A 7379-nucleotide genomic window follows, 5' to 3' on the forward strand; every position below is an offset into this window, starting at 1 on the left:
AGAGGGGAGTTCATTTTCTGAGGAGAGTTAAAAATGTTTTGTTCACTGGTTGTTTAAGGAGTTTCCTGATATCTCTGTTGATCCTATCTTTCAGTTATCATTTTGGGATGTTGTTGGGGAAAATCTTTATATTTTAAAAACACAAGCAATGTTAAAAGTTGGGAAATTTTATCTGTTGTTTCATTCAATTTATAGGATCGTTTAACAAGTTCATGGTTCCAACCCTTTGTCCAGGTTTATTCAACCCGCCGCCCACGTTTCTGAACCCACGTTCCCTGAGAACAGGATGGGAGATGGAGCCCATCCTTTGGCACAGACAAGCCATCTGCCACCTGCCGTCTTCCCTCCTTTTCTGTCCTCTCCTCAGGGTGGTAGTGGCCATGCTGCCCTGAGATACTCCCTTGACCACATTCCTTCATCCCCTGATCCTAATCACCCTTCCTATAAATCACAAGATGGCAATACTCCTGTTAGGGAGACGTCCATTTCAGATTCCCTCCTGCCTTCATCCCCCTTTCCTGCCTTTTCTCTGGGTACCTCCCCTGTGATGGGTCCCACCTTGACGTCAAATTCCATCCCCGGAACTGGACATGGGGCCAATTGGAAGGAAGCCATTTTGACTACCAAAGGCCTTCAACACTGGGTGTTGCCATTTGGCCGAAAGCCCTGCACCCCTCCCAGCAGACCTGCTTCCTCTACAGAGGAAGAGAGCGATAGGTTATCCAAGAGTGAGGATGAGCCCAAGGATTCTTGGCAGAGGACGCGAAGAAAAGCTGCAAAGGAAGGGGACTGGGATGTGGTATCCAAGATTCAGGTGGCACCTGTGCAGTATAAGGAGGAGCCAAAACCTCCATGGGAATTTATTCCTGTAGGGAAAGGAAGGATTTAGTAAAGGCTGCAAAGGATTATGGGAGGGATTCTACCTATTTTAACCATCTGCTGGACGTGCCATTTACTGCCCACATGATAGTACCATAAAATTTAAAACAGTGTATGAAAATTATATTGTCACCTGACTAATTTATTTTATGGAAAGGAGTTTGGATAAATAAAGTTAATGAGTTACCAAAAGGTTATGTTGAGGAAGAAGGGTGACAACACCTCACAATGGACCGCATTGCCGGGGAAGGAGACTGTACTAGACTGCAATATCAGGCTGAAGCCCTCCCCCAGTCAATACTGGAAGATCTCAAAGGTCCTGCATGGTCCACCCTCCTCCAAACACCTGATGCTTCTACATCCCACATTGACTTCACTGACATTTGCCAGGGCCTGGATGAGAGCTATATCAAGTTTGTCTATCACCTTATGAAAGCACTGGAAAAAAGAGTAGATGATCAAAATGTCCGGGATTATTTTATTAGCAAATTAGCTTTCTGTAATGCCAGTATTGACTGCAGAAAGGTTCTGCACACCCTCACCCTTGACCCTGAGTTGACCAGCGCTCAGATGGTTGATGCTTGCATTTGCCAAGCGGTGTCAGACTGTGACTCCAGCCTAGCCAAGGCCACCAGCCAGGGTGCAATGGAAGCACTGGTTGCAGCAAACGTGCTTCCCCACAATACAAAATGTAATAAAGGAAGTGGAAACTGTTGTAACTGCAGGAAATCTGGACATGTAGCAAAAGACTGTAAATACAAGAATACCAACCGTTCTTGTTTTTTACTAAGCCCTCAGTCCCACAGCCAGTGCCCAAACTGTTCCTCTAGCCAACAGCACTTCCAGCCCTCGGTAAGCTTACAGCAGAGCATGGAACAACCCCATGTGATGAAACAAAATGTGAGGTTGTTCCATCTCACCCTTCCATCGGTGATAGATGTCCTAGGTTACAATATAAAGATGTATTCTATTCCCATCCTCAAGAGCTGCTGAAACCAGGAGGAGCATTGTTTTATTCCTTATCTCCTGTCAATGGGCCCATCAATGCCTTTCTGCATGACTCAGAGATAACTCCCTCCAGGAACCATTTCTGTTTAATGGACCCACCACATGACTCACTGTGGAGAGCCTGCTTCAAGCATGGCTTAAAGAAAGAGGCCATGAAGGTATACAGCTGATGGGAAAGTAAAAGGTAGCTGTAAAGCAGCATTTCCCAGGCTTGATTCTGTAAATAATTAGGTTCTCAAGCAATTCTATAAACAATAAGATTCTCAGACAGTCTTCTCATAACAGGCAAACATTCTGTCCTTGGCTGCTGCTAGGAACAGATAGCTGCTCTGGGAACAGATATGAAAGTTTTGAGAACTTTTCATATCACGGTGAGAACACTGATCCTGGTTTCAATAAACAAACCACAGATATTGTAAACAAAAGGAGTGGTTAGAGTTTTCTCTGTAACCTATCGTGAGCTCGAATTTTGCAATATGCATGAAGTTATTTTACACTGTTATAAAAGGTGGCTGATTTGATCAATAAATCGGAGTCGATGCTCATCAATCGGATGGTCGTCTCCCTTCACTTCAATAACTCACAGAATGCTATCAGTTCAGTGTGAGATGCTCTGCCCAGGGGGGAGGAGCTAGGCATCCCCATCTGGATATAATCTGGGGTTTGGGACAGAACAAGCTGCCTTTCCACTGGATTTCCCACAGGAACAGCTGCCTTTGCCACTGGATCTTCAGAGGAAGACTACACCCTTCTACAGGATTACAGCTCCAGCAGAACCACACTTGCCACTGCAGAAGGACTGCAGCCACCATTCCAACTGGACTGCTACCAACACCCTGACCAACAGGGCATCAGGTTGTATTCTGACTTTGTCAGTGGTTTTTCTATTGTATTATTGCATGTATTTTGTTTTTGTTTTTTTCCTAATAAATTGTATTTATGACTTGGAGTCTTTCACTGGTTTTGCTTTCAAACTAGAACATAAATTTTGGCACCCAACATGAGGCAGGAGCTACTGAGAAAAGTCAGAATTAAAATTTTGTGTAGTAGAAGCCACCTATTCGCTATGATGCTCAACATGATTTTATGGGTCTTGTACCTAGCTCTCTATATTTTTCTCACATGGCAAATTATCTGCCAATTGTAATGCTTCTGTGTAAACCAGGGTATGGTTTACACAGCAAGAAAAATTGCTTTATTGGTCTATTATGTCTATGATAACTTCTGGTGCTATGATAATAATTTGGAATATGTACTCAATTTTGTTTGCTTGTCCTAATCTAGGCAGCTATGTCTGAGGCCTCACCAATCACACCTAGATCCTTGGGGGAGAGGTAAAGAATTACTTTTCCCAGCCTCTCAGGCTTGACACAGCAGTTTTTGAAAATGGTAAGTTCTCTCTGGATGCCAAGGACAGCATAGTGTTGTTAGTTCTGCTTTGTCTTCTCCACACAGCCTGCAACATATTTAGAAACTAAACACTACATGGTGTGGTGCAGTGTCTTGAGGAAGAGGAAAGGAGAAGCAAAGCAACAGCGTCCATGTCCGCACAGAATGCCACAGAGGAGGAAAGAACCAAATGCCAAACAACAGCATCCATGTCTATTCAGACTGTCACAGCAGAGGAAGAAACCAAAAGCAAAGCAACAGTGTCTGTGTCTACACAGACTGTCACAGAGGAGGAAGAAACCAAAAGTGCCATTAGCATCTCCACACACACCATCACGGAACCCGAACAGCCTGAACCAGTAGCAGTTGCCCCTATTCAGAAGAAGAAATCAAAGAGCAAATCAGTCCACATAGTGACTGATGAGGATGTGGCAGGATCCTCACACCCAGTGGAAGAGACAGAGCCAGAAAACATCACTCGCTCTCTATCCCTGGGTGAGCTGTGTGACTTGCGGAGGGAATTCACCTGCCAGATGGACGAGTCCATCCTGACCTGGCTGCTCCCGTCTGATATGCTGCAGCCAACAACACCATTCTGGATGGAAGTGAGGCCAAGCAACTGGGATTGCTGTACCAGGATGTGGTCATTGACCAAGGGATAGGGAGAACCCAAGAAACTCTCAGCCTCTGATGGTGACTGCTGATGAGTGTGAGGGACAGATGCCTTTGTAAAGAAGATTTCTAGGTGCACCGTGGAAAATGGAGTACAATGGAACAAGGTATCTGATGCCTGAGGGAATTGGCTGTGCTGGAGATAATTTTCTCAGGAGACAAGAGATTTCATAAAAGCCCAGATTGTATACAGTGCACATGGCAAATGTGGTTGAGATTTGCACAGCTTGGACCAGAGGTGTACTCCCATTACCTGGCACCACTACAATGGAGGGAAGGCTAGGAGAGGGCAGGTGCCTTGGCCAATAAGCTAAGAATTTATGAGGACACTGTCACCACCTCCTTTCGTACCCATCTCTTGTCCGTGTAAACAAGGCTGGCTGAGCAAGTCCGGAGCTTGGTTGAAGAGGGCCATCAGAAACTAAAAAAGGAACTTAAGGAAGAAGTCTACCATATCTCACCAGAAGCAACAAAAGTCTCTGCCATTAGGAGCCGGCGTTCCCCAGCCAAGGAGAGAGGATACACTCTACAATGTAACCTCTGGTTTTTTCATCAGGAGCATGGAGAAGACATGAGGAAGTGGAATGGAAAACCCACCTCCTCCTTAGCAGCCTGGGTACATGAACTGAAAAGAGTTCACCTTTTCAAGGTGAACACCTAACACAAGAAGCTCATCTAGAGTCAATGCTGCTCCAGTCTTTCGCACACAGAATTCCAGACAATCTATGAATGGTGATATGACTGATTCTCTTGAAGGAACTTCAGAAACCTATTGACAGGAAAAGAGCAATATGGGCCACATCCAGGAATAGAGGGGCCCTGCCTCTAGCCAGGTAGACGACAGGGACAATCGGATCTATTTGACTGTATGGATTTGATGGCCTGGCACATCTGACCCACAAAAATATATGGCTTTGGTTTACACTGGTGCCCAATGTACCCTGATGCCATCAAGGTACATAGGAGCAGAATCCATTTCTATTTCTGGGGTAACAGAAGGATCCCAGCAGCTGACTGTATTGGAGGCCAAAGTGATTTTAACTGGGAATGGGTGGCAGAAAGACCCCATTGTGACTGGCCCAGAGGCCCCATGCATCCTTGGCATAGACTATCTCAGAAATGCTTATTTCAAAGATCCAAAAAGACATCGTTGGGCTTTCAGGATAGCTGCAGTAAAGACAGAAGACATCAGAAAATGGAATACCTTGCCTGGTCTCTCAGACGACCCCTCTGCTGTAGAACTGCTGAGAGTTGAAGAACAACAGGTACCAACAGCAACGGTACACTGTCAGCAATATCGTAGCAACAGAGACTCTGTGATTCCCATGCATGAGATGATTTGTAAACTGGAGAGCCAAGGGGTGGTCAGCAAGGCTCATTCACCTTTCAACAGCCCTATATGGCCAGTGCATAAGTCCAGTGGAGAACGGAGACTGACGGTAGATTACTGTGGCCTGAATGAGGTCACACCACCGCTGAGCACTGCCGTGACAGACATGCTGGAGCTTCAGTACAAGCTGGAGTCCAAGGTAGCAAAGTGGTACACAACCATGGATATTGCCAATGCTTTCTTCTCCATTCCTTTGGCAGCAGAAGGCAGGCCTCAGTTTTCCTTCACCCGGAGGGGAATGCAGTACACCTGGAACTGACTGCCCTGGGGGTGGAAGCACAGCCCCACCATCTGCCATGGACTGATCCAGAGTGCACTGGAAAAAGGCAAGCCCCTCAAACATCCACAGTATATTGATGACATCATTGTATAAAGGAGCACAGCAGGGGAATCTTTGAAAAAGGAGAGAAGATTATCCAGATTCTGCTGGAAGCTGGTTTTGCCATTGCGCTATGTCGCAGTGAGGGAAAACTTGGACGCTCAATATGAGATCAGCAAGCTTCGGTTATTGCAAAGAGCATCAAACTTTTATACACAACAAGTAAAAAGCTCACAAATATTCTGCAAGCCAAGCGACCTATTGGTTATGCTATAACATCAATTCTTCCTCATTCTTTCGGGCCCACATTCCCTTTTCCCATGTCTATCTGTCTACTTGTTATCATACCCAGCTATGCCCAAGGACATGATATCTTGCTGGTGCAGGACTTAGACTAGCTGAATTTGGTACTTTCCCAGCCTTTGGTTGGCTAACAAGCGAATGTCTACGTGATCCCTGTCATGTAGCCATTTCTCCACAGCGCTAAGCAAGGTTAAGGGACCAGCTCAAGAAATTCAGTTTCGAGTAGTCAAGTGGCAACATGGACATTCTCAGATCCTGACTGAGGTAATAAACAAGATCACAGCTATGTCTCCACCTACCAGCAAGAAGGAAACAGAAGCTTTCCTAGGCACCATAGGCTTTTGGAGAATGCACATTCCTGAATACAGTCAGATCGTGAGCCCTCTCTACCTGGACACCTGCAAGAAGAATGATTTCCATTGGGGCCCTGAACAGCAACAAGCCTTTGTCCAGATTAAGCAGGAGATCTCTCATGCACTAGCCCTTGGCCTGGTCAGAACAGGACCAGAGTGAAGAATGTGCTCTACTCTGCAGCCGGGAACCATGGTTTGTCCTGGAGCATTTGGCGGAAGGTGCCAAGTGAGACTTGAGGCCAACAACTGGGACTTTGGAGCCGGAGCTACAGAAGCTCTGTAGCCAACTACACTCCCACAGATAAGGAAATCTTGGCTGCCTATGAAGGAGTCCAAGCTGCCTCAGAAGTAATTGGCACTGAAACGCAGCTGCTTCTCACACCCTGGATACCAGCACTAAGGTGGATGTTTAGAGGAAAGGTTCCTTCCACACATCACGCCACCAACACCAGATAGAGCAAATGGATTGCCCTCATCACCCAGTGCACCCGTATTGGAAATCCAAATCACCCTGTGATTCTGGAAATTATAACAAGCTGGCCTGAAGTGGTGCCTTTTGGATTATCTTCTGAAGAAGAAGAGGAGCAAGTGGCACGTGCCGAGGAAGCCCCATCACATAATGAGCTACCGGAGACTAAAAGACAGTATGCCCTCTTACCTGATGGTTCCTGCCGAATTTTTGGCACTAACCAGAAATGGAATGCTGCAGTGTGGAGCCCCACATGACAAGTTGCACAAGCTACTGAGGGACAGGGTGGATCAAGTCAGGTTGCAGAGCTTAAAGCTGTCCAGCTGGCTTTGGATATTGCCGAGCGAGAGAAGTGGCTGAGGCTCTATCTCTACACTTACTTATGGATGGTAGCTAATGCTCTGTGAGGATGGCTGGATTGCTGGATAAAGGCAAGCTAGCAGTGCAAAGGGAAACCCATCTGGGCCGCTGAGACTTGGCAAGACATTGCCACCCAAGTAGAGAGGCTGACTGTAAAGAGTCGACACGTGGATGTGCACATACCCAAGAGCTGAGCTAATGAAGAGCATCACAACAATGAGCAGGTAGACCAAGCTG

This window comes from Melospiza melodia, unplaced genomic scaffold, assembly GCF_035770615.1.
Source record: "Melospiza melodia melodia isolate bMelMel2 unplaced genomic scaffold, bMelMel2.pri scaffold_55, whole genome shotgun sequence".
Lineage (NCBI taxonomy): Eukaryota > Metazoa > Chordata > Aves > Passeriformes > Passerellidae > Melospiza > Melospiza melodia.